General features: G+C 34.1%; 1 protein-coding gene and 1 pseudogene across 1 annotated transcript in view; one reads left to right on the top strand and one right to left on the bottom strand.

Moving 5' to 3' along the window:
• The window catches only part of FBXL17 (F-box and leucine rich repeat protein 17), a 488,282-nt gene that overhangs the window by 97,988 nt on the left and 369,044 nt on the right, over positions 1-21,250 (top strand). The gene's annotated exons all lie outside the window — the stretch shown is intronic.
• On the bottom strand, positions 11,805-12,342 carry LOC109731320 (ADP-ribosylation factor 4 pseudogene; annotated as a pseudogene).

The raw sequence follows: 21,250 nt of genomic DNA, 5'->3' as shown, positions 1-21,250 counted from the left end.
GCCACTGATAGAAACAAATAGTTTCTTCTCATTTAGTACTTAAGTGGTTTGGGAGGAAAGATATGGGAAAGTGCTAGCTTATTGAAAAATTGCCCCTCCAGTTTAGTACTGTCAAAGATTTCAGATTAGTTGAGTTTAATAAATGGTAAAACACATGCATATTTAGAGAAGATATAGTTAATAAAGCTCCTTATATAAAAGAGGCAATGTCGATTGTAAAAGAGTGTCATGACTTTGTTTTCGTTGATGTAATGGCATTTTAAGTAATTCTTGGTTTAAATGAAAGCATCTAAATTGTAGTGTTTAGAGACAATTATAATCTTGTTCTCACATAAGATGTCTAAGGTACAATCTAAATATAGATTGAATGAAAAAAATGTCTTCTAATTGCCTATGGAAAAAAAATTAACCAGAGTATGCATGTAGACTTATGTTTTATGGTTTTTAAGTGGAAGTTTTCTCTTTCTGACACTGTAGAGAAGCCTTTTTACATAAATAACCTCCCATAAATCATTTCCAAGGGCCTGCATAATAATTTTTTTCTTTAGCAGTCTGCAGATGACATCTCAGTCATTAACTACTTTAGGATAAAAGCATTTTGCTAACATTGAGCTTCACTCAAAATTCTTAACTTGTTTAGATTGGCATATACTGTTTATAGTATTGTATTCTACTTGTTATTTGTTTTTTTTTTTTTTTCTCCTTAGTAAGAAATTTTACTGCTAGTTAGCTTGTCAGAGATCATTATAAATAAGGGGAGAAAAATCCTGGTGGTAGATTGCAGTGTTTTCTACTGAGCATTATTGATCTATAAAGACTTACAATATATTATTCTAAGGTTGTCATTGCTAGAAAGGACTGAATAAGGATTAAGAAACTATGTTGACAGAAGTCATCATTTTAATGACAGGCAATTTAGTTTGAGGTAACTGAAGCAAGGAAAAACACAATCAATCATCACAGCAAGAATTTTCACAAATGTTTACCAGTCTATAATGAATGTTGTGTAGATCATCAAGGTCATTTGATAGCTTCTCTGAAAGTAATGTTTTCATATAACAAAGCAATTCAAGTATTTAAAATAAACGGTCCATTTCTTAAAGTTCCGTGATAAAATGCAGCAGTGAAATATAAAGGATTAAAAAGTTAGAAAACATGAAAAAATACAGTTAGTTCATTAAGCATTTTGTTTCATGCTTGAAATTAGACATGTTGTTTTCGCCTACTGATAATTTCCTCAAATGTCTGGCTAAAGTATATGCACATAAAGGATAATTTAATATGGGATCACATTTACTTTCTTGTTATTTGTTCTTAAGTTTTAATATAGTGTTAAAATTTTTACATTTAATGTCTCTTCAAATGTTTTCTCTTGATTATTTTGAAGGAGAAATCTATATGCGTGTATAATACTACTCAGATTGTTCATCCACATTGGTTCTGAGATAATAAATGGGGAAGAATGTTGAGCTAGAGTTAGCAAAGAAAGCGAGTAGAAGTAGGCAAAAGGGAATCATGCTTACTAGTTCCAACAGAAATATGTTCAAGGTAAGTCTTAGTATGCTAACTATAGGCCTGGCCACCTAGAAAGTCAAAATTATGGCATATTTAAAAAAAACACAATTGTTTTAATAATTTCAAGTAACTGTTTTTTTTTTTTTTTTTTGAGACAGAGTCTCACTTTGTTGTCCAGGCTAGAGTGAGTGCCGTGGCGTCAGCCTAGCTCACAGCAACCTCAAACTCCTGGGCTTGAGTGATCCTTCTGCCTCAGCCTCCCGAGTAGCTGGGACTACAGGCATGTGCCACCATGCCCGGCTAATTTTTTTTTTTATATATATATCAGTTGGCCAATTAATTTCTTTCTATTTATAGTAGAGACGGGGTCTCGCTCTTGCTCAGGCTGGTTTTGAACTCCTGACCTTGAGCAATCCGCCCGCCTCGGCCTCCCAAGAGCTAGGATTACAGGCGTGAGCCACAGCGCCCGACCTCAAGTAACTGTTTTGACTTAAAATACTAAGAAAACACTTCAAAGCAAAACAAAAACCCTGAACTGGCTATTTGAACCAAGTTCTTGTTAGAGTCTTGTGTCATAGGGAATACCTCAGTCAACCAGACTGTAATTGTAGTCTTAGGATGAAAGAAGTGACTTTGTCCTCTATGAGTTACACATTTGCATTTCTTTCAGCATTCATGATAAGTAATCATAGAGGTCATTGATTGATGTGTGTGTGTGTGTGTATGTAAATTGAATTCTGGGTGGGTGGACAGTTCCTTGTGAAGGCAGCATTCATACTGGTGAGAAGCTCTGGTGTGAGGTTGCAAAGACCTGGGCTTTAATTCTGGCTTAGTCACTTTCTTTGTGTAGACTTGAGCAGTTGATCTCACTGATCTTCAGTTTCCTTATATGTGTAATTAAGGTAGTAATGGTACTTACATTTGGGATTCTATTTTTAAATAAATATTGTAATATATGTGAAAGTCCTAATATACACAAAATGCTTAAAGTTAACTATTAACTATGATTACTTATTCATACCATACTCTGTATGGATTATTTTTATATACATGAACACACATAAGTATAACAAATTCATATTGGTATAACTGTATTCAAGATATGACTTTTTACAGTTAGGTCACCAATCATATGTAATAGGTTTCTGACAGAGAGAATATTGATTTTATCCTAAATGATGTCAGACATCCTGTTATTGGGAAAGTGTGGGGTAATCTGTTATAAAAACCATAGCTAACATTTGTTGGTTACTTTTTATGTGCCACACATTGTACCAGTGTATTAGCACATTTAATCTTCACCTCAACCCTATGAGGTCCATACTGGTATTAGGTCCAACCCTGTGAGGTCCGTACTGGTATTAGCCTCATTTTACAGATGAACAAGATGAAGCACAGAGAGATTATTAAATTGCTCAAGGTCACATAGATAGTAAGGTGGTGAGGGGAGCCAGGAATCCCTGTTTTGTAGATGTTTGAAGAATGCTTACTTACGCTTTCTCCCTAGTTTTCTTACGAAGTACTTGGAAGGTTTTTTCCAACTAGGTAAAAGGAACTTCATGAAATATTGAGATGTCACAAATAGATATATAGAGATATATAGAGAAACCTTACATTTATAACTGAGTCTCTCTGGGCATGTTCAAGTGTTGTTTTATAATTTATAACCTATTGGTAGGTGTCTCCCAACTCATAAACCATGTACCAATCCATAAATATATTCTCAAGAAGTTAATGGTAGTTTTCTCCATGCTATCAACCCATCCTTCATAGTGTGTTTGGTTGTAGGATCTTCCCATTTTTTTCCCTCCAGACTTTGAGTCTGTGTTGGAATGAACAAAGAGGACTTTTATGGTTTTGCCAGGTGTCGGGGGCTTACCAGCTATCTTAATTAACCTGCTTCGTTGTGTATGTGTGTATGTGTATTCCTCTACTTGCAGCCAGATTACTGAATAGGTAGAGGAAGAAAAGGAAAAGCATAAGAGAGCCCAGTGACTTATTTCAGGAAGTAAGTCTTGGGTTTGGAGCAGCCATTCTTTGTTTCAGTTCTTACCTCAGCTGTGATCATTTTCTGGCCAATTTAAGGCTTGGAACTTAGAATGGGCTTAATAAATGTGTGATGAATAATATAAATGAATGCATAAAATGAATATTCTCTTCAGTTTGTAGCTTTCTTCCATTATCACAGTCAAACAGATGTTGGATGGAGAGTGAGGAAGGGACAATAAGCTGCCACACATAAATGTGACTTAGACATTTGTAGGATTAATAGAAAAGATTGGCTTCTTTAACAGAATGGAAAAGGAAGGGAACTCCAATCTTAGTGGCTTATTTTGCTGGAGAAAGTGAGACCATAAAATGTCATGATTTCTACCATGATTTGCTTATGTATAGGTACTCATTTTCATTGATCATATTCTCTCCTGTTACTATTCCTTGTTTTTCATTATCTTTATTCAACAAATCATTTGTTTTCATCATTTCCCACTGCTTTCTCAGTAATTATTGGGAAAGGAGGCACATTGCATGCACACACAGGAGAATAGAGGGTAGGAAGAAGGGAGAGCAGAAAAGAGGGAGAGCGATGGATGTTTACCATTAGAATTTTGGGGGTGAATTTCAGCAATCTTTGGTCTTTATGTGATTCCCCTCTTTCTATAGTATTAAAAAGGGATATGGGAGAAATAATATTGTTAACAGAACTTTATATAAACTTCATTCTGAGAGAGAAAATTTTAAGTGGCATCTGTCCTCAAAGTTCATTGCTACGAGATGCAGTCTTTCTTTTTTTTGCTAGATAAATTTCCTTGAGAACATGGCTTTTAAAAAGTAACCTAAGGCTTTACTCCTTTTCATTACAATGGCTGCTAAATGTATGACTGAGCTGCATTTGGAAATATAGGAGGGAAACAACCTCTTTTCAACCTACCACTGGAATGGATTGTCAGGGAGGCCATTTTTTTTGTAGGATATCAACAGATACTGAGGATTTCTTGATATTAAAGCCTCCCTTTTCATTCTTAAGAGCTTCTATAGTTTTCTTAGAATCTAACTCTATATGGTAACAGGTCTGGCATTTTTCCTTTTTACCTCTCATGTGTGTCTTCTAGATCTGTGATCCCCAACCCCAGGCCATAGACTGGCACCTGTCCATGGCCTGTTAGGAACTGGGCTGCCCAGCAGGAGGTGAGCAGTGGGCAAGCAAGGGAAGCTTCATCTGTATTTACAGCCACTCCCCATCACTTGCATCACCACATAAGCTCTGTCTCCTGTCAGATCAATGGTGGCATTAGATTCTCATAAGAGCACAGACCCTACTGTGAACTCCGCACATGAGGGATCTAGGTTGCATGTTCCTCATGAGATTCTAATGCCTGATGATCTGAGGTGCCACTGAGTTGGTGATGCTAGCACTGGGGAGTGGCTGCAAATACAGGTTATCATTAGCAGAGAGGTTTGACTGCACAATCAATGTAATGCGCTTGAATCATCCTGAAACCATCCCCCCCTCTCTTGATTCGTGGGAAAATTGTCTTCCATGAAACTGGTCCCTAGTGCCAAAAAGGTTGGGGACCACTGTTCTAGATACTTGGAGAGTATTTACTTCTCTAGTGTCTTTTAATCTACATGTTTGAAAACTTAGGTTAAAAGTGGTTGAAGGAGACCTTTTAACTTTGAATACTTTTGCTGCTTTTTTTGTTGTTGTTGTTCTGCCAGGACCTACCTAGTCTCCATTGAGGGGAGATATAGCCATGCTACTTTACACTGGTATTTGCAGCAATGATAGTAGGGAGAAATGCATTTCAGGACAGTACCTAGGCTTTATTTGGTGTTTCTAATAATAAAGTAACTTGCTTAAAAAAAAACACCCTCATCTAAAAGATTTCGGCTAACATTCTTTATTATTAGAATATTTGTTTGGTTCCAGTTACTCAGGAGGCTGAGGTGGAGGATCACTTAAGCCCAGGAGTTTGAGGCTGCAGTGTATTGTGATCACAACTGTGAATAAATAGCCACTGCACTTCAGCTGGGCAACATAGTGAGATCCTGGTTCTAAAAGAAAAAAATAGGAATTTTAATACATTTTTCATCTATATTCAATATTCTAATTCAAGTTTGTTAGAATTAGCCATTGTGTACATTCTTCCCATTAAATTCTTTAAGTCAGGCGTCCTTAAACTACGGCCCGAGGGCCACATGTGGGTGTTTTTGCCCGTTTGTTTTTTTACTTCAAAATAAGATATGTGCAATGTGCACAGGAATTTGTTCATAGTTTTTTTTAAAACTATAGTCTGGCCCTCCAACGGTCTGAGGGACAGTGAACTAGCCCCCTGTTTAAAAAGTTTGAGTACCCCTGCTTTAGGTTATACCTGCCTTAGATTACCTCAAGAGATAATGGTCTCAGTACTTTTGCTGATCATGGATCTTGTCTGAAGCTAAAGATTGAAAGCTTTCATAAAAGTATAAAGCAAATATTGAAGAAGTTAAGAATATGTACTCCAAGTGTGCCACTCTGGCATATTGACTGTTTGGAGTTAAAGGAACTTGAAAAATAGTAAGTCCAAGAAGATCACTCTGACCTTCCTTCTTCTTAAAGGTTGAATTGCCATGTAAAAGATATCCTCCCTATACCAGAAGGAAAGTATGGAAGAACTTTGTTAAACTAATCCTTATCTTCCCAGTCACTTCTCCACCTAAATAACTACCCTAGCTGAAGCCCCTTTGCCTTGTCATATTTTCATAGTTTACTACTCTTTGTCTAATTCAATGTATAAATATTCAACTCTAACTGAATCTTTGGGTCTTTATTTTTTTTTATGAATACTCCTGTGCTACATAAAATTAGTATTAAATAAATTTGTATGCTTTTCTCTTATGGATCTGCCTTATGTCACTTTAATTCTCTGACCCAGCTGAAAAACCCAGGAGGGTAGTGGTAACATTTTGCTTCCTCTTATGATGAAATTCCAAGATAATTCATATAGTCAATTTGAAAGTCCTTTAATTAAAAACCTATAAAAGAGTATAAAATGTAATAACTATTATTACCCTCTTTTGACTAGTACTTATATATCTTTAAAGAAAATGCATTTCTTTCCTCCTTGCCATTTTTTTAGAGTTTGAATTCTAGCATTTTAGTTTGATACTTAAAAATATATTCAGTACAGTTCTGATTGAACAGTTTATCAGGGAAGGAGTGAGGAATCAGGCATTCTGCAGTGACTGAAGTATTGTGCCAAGTGACTGATGCGTCTCAGAAGGAAAACATGAGAATTTATATAACCTAAAGTTCTGGTCCTTTTCTGATAACGTTGAACCAGAGCCATTTCATAGTTACAGATTTGCGTTTAAATCTTATACTTTGAGATAAAATGCTTCCAGAGGAAAAGGGGGAAAGTGTTAGGTGAAGTTAGGTACAAAAGCCCTGGCATACATTTGTGTGCATGTGTACATCCCCTACTCCATTAAAATTATTGCCTCTTGGGCATAAAATGAAAATAGAAATGTCACTTACTCATGATTTATTCATGGGTTGATTATCCACTTTATGGATCATCTAGTCCTTTTCTCTTTATTCTTTCCCTCTCCCCAGTTTTCCCCCATCAACTGCCTGCTCTTTTCTATTTTTTTCTTTGTTACTATCAGCTCTATTAGAGGGTAGGGCATACCTGCGACACACAAATTAGCCAACTTTGTACTTTATTAGCAATTATTAAGCTAAGGGACAAAATTAGTTGGAAATTATCTTTCACATTTGGTTGTTTATGCCATCTCCTATTTATCATGATTATGGGTAAATGAAAGTTGATTTTTTAATAATGAAATTTAGAAAATATTTTTGAAACTATATTTGAAAATAGGCATGATCATTGGTTTTTCATAACATTTACATGTTTTCATAATATCTCAACTCAAATATCACTTCCCCAGGGAGGCCTTTCCTAATATACTCCCATTAAATACAGTAGCCCTAGTCATTTTTTTATCCTGTTATCCTAGTTTATATGACCTCATAGCAGTTATTTATTCATCTGCCTGTCCATCCACTTGTATGTTATCTGTTGGTCTTTTGGTTTAGAATGTAAGTGCTGTGGTGAGTAATTGACATTTTCCACTTGATCATAGTGCCTGCCTCAGAGTAGGCACAAAATATTTGTTGAACAGCCCATAGGCAAGGGAACAATTTACTCTTTTTTTTTTTTTTTTTACAAAAACGGCTAATTAATACTTAAAGAAGATAACTTTCCCAAGGTTACATTACTAATGACTAGTAGGGGTAGGATTAAGTAGCAACCTGCATCTTGTAATACACATCTTGAACAACAATGATTTATATAATCAAGAATTTTCTACCACCTAAATTTGTTAATCTCTATGTAAACTAGAAGTTGAAGATTTTGTGGTTGTGTATAATTTCCTATTGTAGTTTTTGGATTTCTAGTTTAGTTGTACAAATTTGGTCTATTTTATAAATGTGTTCCAAAGCATATCTTTGAAATATTGCTTTTGCTATGTTTGGAGAATTCTGTGCATATGTTTCAAAAATGTTATATTTTCTGTTATACATAAACATTTAAATCAGAAGTCTATAGAAAAAAACATTTAGATTTGCTTGTATAAATTTAGAAATTTTGGAATGGTGGTAACGCTAAGTATTTTAGAAAAAACATTTACAAACTTCAAATTATTTTCAAGGTAGCATTTGCAAGTGTTGTTTAACAAATACTTACCAACCCAGAAAACTAAGATTAGATATACACATTATGCAGAATTTTCTAGAAATACTTTGAACATCTAGATGTTTGATACTTAGATTATATAACATCATGTCAAGTATGCAAAGAATTGATAATAACATTAGTTTTTCTTAATTCAATTTTTCATTATTTTTATTTAAGGAAACTGATTCTTTGTTGCCAATTAGATTTTTAACGATTTCCTAAATAATTTCTACTGATATCTCTTATTGGAAAATTCTGAATACATTATGCTATTTTCTTCAAAATTTTACTAATATCTAAATATTAAATACTTTTAAGAGTAAAAATTGCCTTTTTTGAATAAAATTTTTAGTGGGAACTTTAGTTACAACTTATGCTATAGAATAAATCTAAATTTTTCCAATCATTAGAGTTATTAACCACTTCGGTACTGTGCTCACCGGCCACGAAACCTTGCTCACAGCCAGCACTCGTAGTCCGCAAGGTAGTTTGTGCTGTGCATTGACGACGAATCCATTTTGCTCTTGTGTGATGAGGAAAGCTTTAAAGCACTGAAAGTTTGTTTTTACTTTACAGGCAGCTTTACTTGTAATGTAAATCAGAATAGGTAACATATACATATATGTTTTCATTATGTTATTTTTAAATGTTCACAATTTTATTTTGATAAATGAAAAATTAGAAAAGTCATATCACGCTGTCAAGCTAAAGTTGGTGTGCGCGTTCATCTGTGGCTTTCCACTATAGTCGATACTGGTACCGAAGTGGTTAAAAACTATTTCCCATTACAGAAATTTCCTCTTATCCATGAAGGATCCCAGTGGATGCCTGAAATCACAGATAGTACCGAACCTGGCTGCCCTTAACCAGAACTTGTTTTTATTTAAGACTTTCACCCACAAATTTAACGTATTTTCCATTGTAAATAAGCACTTATCATGCACTGTGGCTATCACTTTTGCAATTTGAGGTGTGACAGGAAAACTAGCACTAATTTCTTTTTCCTTTTTCACAATTTCACAGAAGATTCATTCTTACTGTAGAACTTAGCAGACTCAGTATATGATTTTTTGTTCTTAAAAACTGTCACCTTTTCACTTAAAGGAAGTACTTTATGGCTTCTGTGTGGCATATCTGAATTGCTAGTTACTCTTGCTTTGGGGCCATTATTAGGTAAAATAAGGGTTACTTGAATACAAATAGCGACAGCTGATCTGATAACTAAGAGGGGCTGCTTAGTGACTAAAGGCAAGTAGCTTATATAGCTTGGATATGATGGAAAAAGGTCCTATCCTAGACCTACCAACTAAAATAGGATCTGTATTTTAACAAGATACGATTGTATGCACATTAATGTTTGAGATGCTCTGGTTTAGAATAAGCTGTTCAAACAAAAGTGAAAATAGATCCTGACTTTAGAACAATTAAATATTATTTTTCATAAATTATTAAGATATTTAATAATAGTACAAATTCTGTACATCTTGGTGGAAGTAAGCATGTTACTGTATGTGTAAACCATAAGAATGGTCTTTGATTTAGTTATCTCTGAATGAATGACACAGAGATTGACAAAATAGGGTTAAACATTGGGAAGTCCCAGGTAGGATCTTTTTAATATGTGTTGATTTTATTCATTAAATCATTACAAAGTGGTACTGGGTTGAATATTCTAGGTATAATAAATGAGAATTGTTGAGAAGAGTAAGTAGTATCGGCAATTATGGCTTTTAATTCCTATTTGAAAATATGTATGGTTAATTGGAATAATTGCCTAGATTTAAGAATTATATCTATATTACTAAATGTCAAATTTAATGCCCATCTATAAAAACAGGAGAAATCTTATTAATGTAGACAAATCATTGAATAAAACAAAACTTCTTAATTCTATTACTTATTTTAAATAGAGTTTTGTGTTATTGACAATTTTAATTCACATAGTAGTCTTTTAATATAGAACAAACCGATAGATAAAAGAAATAGGGCTTTGACTCTATGACAGTGCCATTAAAAGTTGAAAATATATTTCTCAACTATTGCTATAATTCTCTATGATTTTTTATGTTTACTGATATTATATAGCATTAGAAAATGTGAAGTTGGGAAGTAGAAAATAATTGACTAATCTCTTCTTCTTTCAATGAAATTAGGAGAGTTATAATTGATACATTCAAACTAAGAATTTGTTCTACTGAAGTTATTGTCATGGGTCAATAAAGTTGACAAGGCTTAGAGAGCTGATCCCTTCTCTGTACTAAACCTTGAATCTTTTTCAACAAATAGAGATCTATTTAGAAAAGCTACTAGATAAAAATCCTGAATATTTCCTAACTCATTTGTAACAGAAAATTTGAACTTATTTTGAATTGAAATATCTTCATTTCCATTTTAAACCTATTTATAGCTTTACATTTATAAAATTGAAATAAAGAGTTAGCACAGAGGCAGGGACTATTTTGTATCCTACTTTGTGTGATGATTTATAAAGTGACTATTTTCATCTACTCCCTCCTGACCAGTTTAAATAATTTAGTTCCTTCATTGGTTCTCTCTTTATCTTTTGATCACTTGGGACAAGAGCACCTGACTCTTTCAGTGTTTGAGGTGCTCTTAAATTGTAAAGACCACACTGGGACATGAGCACCTGTTGTCTTTCTGACTCAGTTAAGACCAGATGAGTTAATTGAAAAAGAAGTGCTTATTTTTTTTTTTAATGTTTTTTCATTTTGTTAGCAATAATTCCAAATGGGTTATGAAGAAAACTTATCCACTGAATTTGATGAGGTTTCCAAAAACTCTTAATATATGCTCACCAATAAACAGTAAAACATCACCAGAACTACCATATTCTAGGCAAAGAGTCAGGCTGATACCAAAAGCAACATACATGATAAAAAGATATAAAAGAAGACAATTTGCCAAGTATTAAAAACCATCTCAATATGAACTCTCGCAACCAGCATAGAACTAATCAGTTATCAAATCCAAACCACACAAAGGTAAACTTGGCCAATGTAGGCCAGGAGTCAATATGGGGGGAAAATAAGTTCCTCAGTGAACTTATAGTTCACTGAATAGTGTTTTGGAGCATTGGCTTGGCTGGTACAAGCAGTATTAGAAAATCGTTTTGGCAAGGGAGAGAAATAAATACAATGGAGTGCTACATTTTAAAATCAGTAGATTGTTCCAAGAATGATAAAGGTATCAGTAAAGTAGCAAGGGGATAACTTTAAAACATTATTTGTTGTGGGCTCAAAAAAACGTTCAAAACAGTTTTATTTAAAGGTTTCACAATAGCTGAAAGCTGTCCAGCCATTTAGACTTAGGGAAGTAAAGTTCAAAAAGGACACTTTTTTCCCAAGGAGAATTTCTTTAAAAGTATGCATATTGCTAAGTAGCAACATTATACTTGCTAAACAAATTGGCAACAAAATAAGTGTAAACGCTGTAATAGTCTGCCCAAACCAGTCTCAGATACTGTTTAGTAATCACGATGCAAACTAATTTTGTTTTAACAAGCCTAGACGAATTCTATCAAACACATCCTTGGTTAGAAATCCAGTTTCATTTAATGTTTGAAAGCTCATTTGACAGCTAGTCAAGTCCCTCATAGAGACGAGTTTCTGGTGCATTACAGGTGGCTTGAACATACCATGTTCTGTTACGAAGAGACTGAAGACCTAATTTATCTGTCATTTCACCGATGTCCATGGCCTTTGGCAAATCCTGTTTGTTTGCAAAAAGCAATGGTACTGTATCTCTCAACTCATCTTCCTGAAGCATTTTCTCCAGCTCTTCTGCTTCCTCCCGAATTCTTTCATGATCATTTCTATCTACCACAAAAATAAGGCCCTGGGTATTCTGGAAGTAATGCCTCCAGATAAGCCTAATTTTATCTTGATCACCAACATCCCATACCATGAAGCACAAGTTCTTATACAGTTTCCGCATTAAAACTAATGTTAGGAATGGGGGTGACTATCTTCCCCAAGTTCAGTTTATACAGAATGGTTGTCTTGCCCACAGCATCCAATCCAACCATCCAAATGTGCATATACTTCTTGAAGAGGCTGGAGAAGAGAGAGGAGATGATGAGGTCCATGGCAGTAGTGACACTTGTAATGGGCAGGAGCAGAAGGGGTTTGGGGCATCCCCAGGCCTTCTCCTTTCACATCCTGACAAATGGGCATCTGGTGTAGTGGCTCACGGTCTGGCCTTAAGGCACCTGCTGTGCCATGTCATGCAGTGGCCCAGCCCCTCCAACATGGATAGGATCATGTCACCGCTTGGCCATCCCTTTGTGCTTCTGGTGCTCAAGAGGTGTTTTAAGTAGAGATTTTTTAGAAAATACATACATCACATAAACATGGAAATTTGCTTATCATATTGGGTAGTTTGTTCAAATAAGGATAATTTTCTCTCTTTCCCTAATGGTTTTTGAAGACTTAGGTTTTCTGGACACTTGACAATCTAGAGACGTCTATGGGCACTTTCTCAGGATAATGTTAGAACACACAGATATATGTTTCTTTTTTAATGTATTAAATAATATTGTCTAATAGCTATCATAGTTTTGAAATAGTGAGCATTAGTGCTATTTTAAGATACCTACATATTTCTTTGTGATATGGAAACAATTTTGATTTTTATTGGTGACAATAGAAATTGTTGTCTACATTTATAATTGAAGGAAATGCTATATAGAGTTTAGTGAAAGTAAAAATATAACAATTTAGGGAAAGTAAATAGAAGTATTTCAAATAGAAATTGATTATAAAAATGTAATTTATTTTTCTATCCAAATTTATAGACCCATTATAGTATATGGAATATAGAATAAGAATCCTTTATGTGGCAACCTCACTGAACTCTCTTACTCTCAAATTTAAAAACAATTTTTTTTCTAGGTGAATATACGATCTAAAAATAATGATTTTTTTTCCCCATTCTTTCCAATCTTCACATGTTTTATTTTCTTTTCTATTTTCTTTTGTCCAAGACCTCCAGAACTGCAATTAAGAGTTGTGTTGCTAGTAGTTTCCTTTCTTTTGTTCCGGATCTTACAGAAAATGTAGATTCTCAAATATAATGGTCATATAAGTTTTTGCTATACAGATATTTTTTGCTATCCAAGGTTACTTGGGGCTTAAAATTACATAGTGAGTTGGTGTAGCAAGATTCTCAGTTAATTGATTATATAATTTTCATGAATTTTGGATAGTTATTTGTGAGAACTGAGATAGTCAATAAAATCGAAAACTGAAAATTTATTTGAATTTATTTTGCAGGTGGTCATCCAGGTTCAGATAGAACAGTGTTCTTGTATAGCTTTTACCAGTGTAAGGAAATTCTCTTCCATTTATAATTTAAGTCTTTTAAAAATTATAAATGGGTCATAAACTTTATCACATGCTTTTCCTATGTTAATTGAGCTAACTATAGATGATGAACTACCTCTGCATTCTAGGACACCTTATCACCTTGAACACACTTGATCTTGTCTGATCTCAGAAGCTAAGCAGGGTCAGGCCTGGTTAGTACTTGGATAGGAGACAATTATATTTTGATAATATATTGGATTCAGTTAGCTAATATTTTATTTGGTGGTGTTTCCACTCCCCCCCCAATCTAATTCCTAAGTGAAGTAAGCCCACCATATTTTCTTTCCTTACATTGTCTAGTTTTGAAATCAAGATTCCATTAACCTCTAAGATAAGCTGGGCAGTTTCTCACTCTTCCAGTTTGGTTTATCAACTTGTATTAGAAAGCCATTAATGTTTCTTAAAAGTTTATTAAAACCCCCTCGTAAAACCATGTGGGCCTTGGGCTTTTCGAGAGAGATATGTTCAGTAGCATTCTGGATTATTTCATAATTTTTGGCATATTCAAGGTCTCTCTCTATTTCTCTTTTTGATGATTTTGGTACATTATATTTTTCTGGGAATTTTTCCATTTTATGTAGATTTCCAAATTATTAGACTATACTTATGACACTTTAAAAATATCTATTTAACATTTCATAGTTCCCCTTTTCATTCTGTATTTTGCTTCTCTGTCTCATTCCCCCACATCACCCCCTGTATTTGATAAATCTTAAGAAAAGTTTGTAGATATTTGTTGATAGTCTTCAGAAAAGCAACCTTTGCTAATCTCTCCTATTGAATTTTTATTTAGAATTTTGTTGATTTATGCCTCTTATTATTTTCTTGGTACTAATTCATACTGCTTAGAGTTTTAGTTCTTAGTTGTTATAAGTATTCTTTTTCCTTTTTCTTTTTTTAGTTTATGTTTAATTTAGTTTTGTTACACAATAACAGGTAAAATATTTGATAACCCTTATATACTCTATATTTAAATCATCTTCCTGATTTTGTTTTTTGAGTACTTTTCCTAGAATGTTTTCAGTTTGGGCCTCTGTGCCACAAACCTTCTGTGGCTTTGTATGCCTAAGAATTTCTGTTCTGCCTTCACCTTTGAGTATCAGTTTGGCTTGATATAAAATTCTAGAGTCAAAATTGTTTTCCTTCAATACTTTTAAAAGGTTATTATATCATACTCTTATACTCTTGTTCCAAAGTTTATCTGCTTCTCTTTGAAAGCTTTAGAAATTCTTGTACTTTTTGTTTTAAAATTTAACCATAATATGTCACATTACAGATTTTTTCTTCTTTGTTCTATTAGTCCTTCCATGCTGAGATCTTTCATCTTTTTTTAGTTCTGGAACATTTATTTTAATTACTCCTTCAAAGAAATTCTTTGTCTCTCTCTCTCCACCTCCTTCTCAGCATTTTTTCTGAGACTCTTATTCCCTGGATGTTCACGTATCTGCTTCTATCCTTTGGCTTTTCTTTCATGTTTTTTCTAAACAGGGTCTTGCTCTGTCACCCAGGCTGGAGTGCAGTGGCCTCATCATAGCTTGCTGTAGACTCAAACTTCTGGGCTCCAGTGATCCTCCTTTGTCAGCCTCCAGAGTAGCTGGGACTATAGGTGTGCACCACCACGCCTGGCTAATTTTTCTATTTTTTTTTTTTTTTTTTTTGTAGAAACAGGGGTCTCACTATGTTGCTTAGGCTGTTCTCGAACTACTGGCCTTAATCCTTCCACCTTGGCCTCCCAAAGTGCTAGAATTACAGGCATGAGCTACCACACCCAGCTGTCTTTCATATTGTTATATCGTATTCTTTCCTATTACCTTTTAGGAAAGATCTCCAGTCTGGTCTTCTAAATCACGTGTCCTTTGGCTATATCCATCCTGCTATTTGTCTCCACTGTTGCATTTATTATATCAATTTTTATACCAACATTTTAAATTATTCTTAGTGATTCCTTATTCATACTTTACAGTGTTGGTATCTTTCCTTATTGCCTTAGATATATCATTTTAAATGATTGGTACATCTATTCCAATCATTCTACTTCAGTAGCTACATAAAACCCCTCCCCAAGACAAAAGGGGGAGTCCAGAATTTTCAATTATGTAACGTGCAAGACTATATGATGTTAATGTTGATGAAATAAGTAGAGCAAACTTGTTTAGCCTCCTAGTCAGGAGTTCTGGGCCTTAGGCTGAGAGCCTTATCTGTACCGGTGCTGGCTGTGGTTTGGTGCCACCTAGTGGCAGATGCCTACTCTGGCTTAATTTCTCTGGGCATAATATAGTTTCCTCTGGTGAGCTCCTGGAGTGGCAGCAGTTCCAAGAATCTCTTTGTTAGTTGTCTCTCGTTTTGTGTGCCTGATTGGAATGATTGGTCTGGGAGAAATCTGAGAATGTAGAACCTACTCTCCCTCCTTGCTTCTAAATATGATGTTGCATGACATGGCTTTCCTCACTCCTGACCTGAAGGAGAAGCCAATGATATGTGTTTAGATATTTGTATTGCTTTCATAGGTGAATGTTCTTCATAGTTGATTTCTAGAGCAATTTTTATTCCCAGGATGTAGCTACTCTGGTAATGTGAATTGGGATGGGCCAAAAGCTAGCCTATGGTCAAGTATTCTTAATCTGACAGGAAACTCCAGGCACCACTGAATCCCTCTTGATCACTTCCTGCCTCTTCTCTGCCTGTGGTTTTCACCTTTGCATGATTCCCTTAAGTTTCCCCATATTAGCCTGCTACCATTAATAATCGGCCCTCTGCTGTCCAATTTTTATGGCGTGTTGAAAATGTATAATTTGTTTATCCTCAGAGGAGAGGCAAGGGTAGCATGGAAAAGTTTTCCAACAACCTGTTCTTCCCCAAATTAGGCTGTAGTACCCTGACTCTAATGTTCATAGTTTTCTTTTTTAAGTTTCTTATAACTGTTTCCCTCACTAAGCTACAGTTTTTTCAAGATTGATTTTTGTGGAAGAAACCAATAGTGGAAAGAGTTTCCCTTCTTGATAGAAAGTAGAAAATATATTACCTTATAAGTAACTCCAAAACAAGTTTTATCTTAGCCTAGGTATAAAAACCATTAGTCTCAAGTAGGCAAATTTAAAAATAATGTTTTATTGCATATCTTTCTGGTATTTAAATTTTTATGTTACTAGCTATTGAAAAAACTTCCCTTTAGGTACTCTCTGTATTCTCATATGATTCTTTTGCTTTGGGAATTCCTATTGCCTTTTGTTTTGCTTGTGTTTTTTTTATGTCTCATCACATTTTATACATGGAAAGATTGAACATGCCTTAGACTGATTTAGAAGTTCTCACTTTTTTTAGCAACATTTTTATAGAGCCCTTTTACATATATTAATCATGTTCATTTTTAACTGAAGCTGTGCGGAGGAAACTATAAGGTTAAGAGAAGTTGAGTGTGTTACATATAATAACACAGCCAATAAATGGAAGACCAAGGTTGTAAATCCAGGACCAATTTTTAGTTCCAAGCTTTGTCTGCGACACTATAACTGCACTAGGGATACACTTTTGTTTTGAAACATCAGAATCCTCTGAATTCTTCGAAAACAGTTATTCCAGTTTTTATAATAAAATGAGCCTCACAGTTCTTATTTTAAGAAACTTTTAAGTCAAGGATTTCCACAAAACTCTTATATTCCATATTGATAGACATTTCTGATGGATTGTGCTTTATTTTTTTTAACCAGCATACTTGCTTTGTACCTGACGTCCTCTTAAATCACATCTCTTCAATCCCTGATTCTCTCACAGCTTGAAAACAGTGTTGTTTGTGCTTTCTTTTCTCCAATTCAAATTATGCTGTGAAAATAGCTGATGGTAGCTAAAGACTTATTATTATAGGGTGGAAAACCTGCCACTTTTAAACTACAGAAACTTGTTATTTAAGTGGAAATTGTGTAATTGCTTTTGTTATGATCTATAGACTGCCTTGGAAATATGTAGGCTCTGGATAGAGCATATTACAATTTTTATTATGTTTAGTGGTGTTTTTTTGTTGGTTACTGGGATCTAATTTGGAATTTCTCTTAAATTCTCTCTGTTACAACTTTAGGAATATATCCTGGGCATGCTCTTCATTTGACTAATTTTCTACCACCTAGATTAGTATCCTAGGGTGTTTTAGCAAAACAGAGGTTAAAGGTCATGTAGGAATATTTTGACTTTCTTGACTATATCTAAGAAAATGGAAAGGTTAAGTAAGTGACTCAGTGAATGCTAACTAGCTTATTAGGGGCTGAGCCTCCCTAGAGTCCAGGTTTTCTTTTCTCTTTTCTTTTTTAATTTATTTTTTTATTTGTATATATTCACAGAGTACAAATGCAGTTTTGCTACATTGATTTATTGCATTGTGGTGAAGTCAGAGCCTTCAGTGCATTCATTACTGGAGCAATGCACATGTAGCCACCAAACAACCTCTCATCATCTACCCCTCTCTTAGTACTCTCCCCCACCCCTCTGAGTCTCCACTATCTATTATTCTACACTCTGACTCCATGTGTACACCTTATTTAGTTCCCACTTATAATTGAGAATATGTAGTATTTATCTCTCTGTGTGTGACTACTTTCACTTAAGATAATGGTCTCCAGTTTCATCTATGTTACTGCGAAAGATATTTTATTCTTTTTTATTGCCAAATAGTATTTCATTGTATATACATACCACATTTTTTAATCTATCCTCTATTGATGCACACCTAGGTTGATTCCATATCTTTGCTATTGTGTATAGTGTTACAATAAACATAAAAGTGCAGGTATCATTTTTATATAGTAATTGCTTTTCCTTTGGGTAAATCCCAGTAGTAGAATTACTGGATAATATGATAGTTCTATATTTAGTTCTTTTAGAAACTTCCATACTATGTTCCATAGAGGTTGCACTAATTTACATTTCCACCAACAGTGTATGAGTTCTCTTTTCTCAATACTCTTGCCATCATCTGTTATTTTTTGCCTTTTTTATAATAGTCATTCTGATTGGTGTAAGATGATATCTCCTTGTGGTTTTAATTTACATCTCTCTGATGATTAATGATGTCAAGAATTTTTTATATGCTTGGCCATTTGTTCATCTTCTTTTGAAAAATGTCTGTTCATGTCCTTAGCCCACTTTTTAAATTTGTTTTTGGATGGATTTTTTTTTTACTGAGTTGAGTTTTTTATTATAAATTCTGGATATTAGTTCCCTGTCACATGTAAAGTTTGCAGATATGTTCTCCTGTTCCTCAGGTTGTCTGTTTACTCTGTTGATTATTTCTTTTGCTGTGCAGAAGCCTTATAGTTTAATTGTGTCCCATTTATCTATTTGTGTTTTTGTTATCTGTTCTTTTGAGGTCTTAGTCATGAATTCTTTCCTAGGCCAGTCTCCAGTAGAGTTTTACCTAGGTTTTCTTCTAATATTTTTACAGTTTCTGGTCTTACATTCAAGTCTTTACTTCATTTTGAGTTAATTTTTGTATATGATGAGAGATAGGGGTCTAGTGTTATTCTGTATATGGCAATCCAGTTTTCTTAGCATCATTTATTGACAAGGGTATCCTTTCTCCAGTGTATGTTCTTGTCAAGTTTGTCAAAGATCAGTTGACTGTAAGTATGTGGCTTTATTTCTGGGTTCTCTGTTCTGTTCCATTGATCTCTGTGTCTATTTTTATACTAGTACCTTGCTGCTTTGGTTACTAAAGTGATGCCTCTAGCCTTTTTTTTCCCCTCCTCAAAATTGCTTTGACTATTCAGATTCTTTTTTGGTTGCATATGAACTTTAGAATTGTTTTTCCAAGTTCTGCCAAAAATGACAGTGGTATTTTGATAGGGATTGCATTGAACCCAAAGATTGGGCAGTATGGTCATTTTAATGATATTAAGTCTTCCCATCTATGAGCATGGGATGGTTTTCCATTTTCATCTACAATTTCTTTTATCAGTGTTTTGTAGTTTTTCTCTTAGAGATATTTCACCTCCTAGTTTAAATATATTCCTAGATATATTTTTTAGAGCAATTGTAAATGGTATTGCCTTCCTGATTTGGTTCTTGCCTGGATTGTTACTGGTGTATAGAAACACTACTGATTTTTGTATGTTGATTTTATAGCCTGAAACTTTACTGAATCCATTTATCAAATCTATGTTTTAAGGAGTGTTTAGAGTTTTCTAAACATAGGCTCATATCATCAATGAACAGGGATAATCTGACTTTCTTTTTTTCAATTTGGATGCCTGCTATTTTTTTTTCTCTTGCCTGATTGCTCTGACAAAGACTTCTAATACTATGTTTAATAAAAGTGGTAAAAGTGAGCACCCTTGTCTTGTTCCAGTTCTTAGTAGGAATGCTTTTAACTTTTCCCCATTTGTGATGTTGGCTGTGGGTTTGTTGTATATGGCCTTTATTATTTTGAAATATGTTCATTCTATGCATAGTTTTTTGAGCATTTTTATCATGAAAGGATGGAATTTTATCAAATGCTTTTCTACATTATTGAGATGATCATGTGGTTTTTGCCCGTCATGCTGTTAATGTGATATATCACATTTATTGATTTGTGTATGTTGAACCATCCTTCTCTGGTATTAAAACCCACTTGATTATGGTGTATTATCCTTTTGATGTGCTGTTTGTTGGATTAGATTGCTAGTATTTTATTGAGGATTTTTACAGTTCAGGAGGATTGGTATTAGTTCTTGTTTGTACATTGATAGAATATAACTGTGAAACCATCTGGCCCTGGGTTTTTTTTTTTTTGTTGTTGTTGTTGAGAGTTTTGTTTTGTTTTTACTGATTCAGTCTTGCTACTTGTTTTTGTTATCTGTCTGTTCAGGAATTCCTTTCTTCCTGGTTCAGTCTTCAGTGGAATTTATTCCTCTAGGTTTTCTAGTTTGTGAGTATATTATTGTTCATAATAGTATCTGATAATCTTTTATAATCCTGTGGTATCAGTTGTAATGTCTTCTTTTTCATTTCTGATTTTATTTCGATTTTCTCTTCTTTTTTTGGTTAGTCTAGCTAGTGTTTTATCAATTTCATGTATCTTTTCAAATAACCAACTTTTGTTGATACTTTGTATTATTTTGGGGGGGCAGAAGTCTCTATTTCATTTCATTCTGCTTTGATCTTGTTACTTCTTTTCTTTTGCTAACATTGGTTTAGTTTTGTTCTTGTTTATCTAGTACCTTGAGTTGTGATGATTGGTTGTTGATTTGTGATCTTTCTATTTATTTGATGCAGGCATTTACTACTAAAGACTTCCTTATTAGCATTCCTTTTGTTATATCCCAGAGGTTTTGGTATGTTGTGTTTTCATTTTTATTTGATTCAAAAAATTTTTAAATTTCCATCTTAATTTCTTTGCTGGCCCCAGGATTGTTCAGGAGCATATTGTTTAATTGTATGTATTTGTAGAGTTTCTGAAGTTGCTGTTTGTATTGATTTGTACCTTTATTCCACTATGGTGTGAGAAGATACTTGATATGATTTTGATCTTTTAAGATTTAAGACTTTTTTTGTGGCCTAACATGTGGTCTGTCCTGGAGACCACATGTACTAAAAAAAGAATGTATATTCTGTAGTTGGGTAGAATTTTCTGTAAATGTCTGTTAAGTCCTTTGGGTCTCA

The sequence above is a fragment of the Microcebus murinus genome, chromosome 11 (assembly GCF_040939455.1).
Source record: "Microcebus murinus isolate Inina chromosome 11, M.murinus_Inina_mat1.0, whole genome shotgun sequence".
NCBI lineage: Eukaryota > Metazoa > Chordata > Mammalia > Primates > Cheirogaleidae > Microcebus > Microcebus murinus.
Note: the sequence above shows the minus strand (reverse complement) of the source record. Positions and strands in the feature narration are given on the sequence as shown.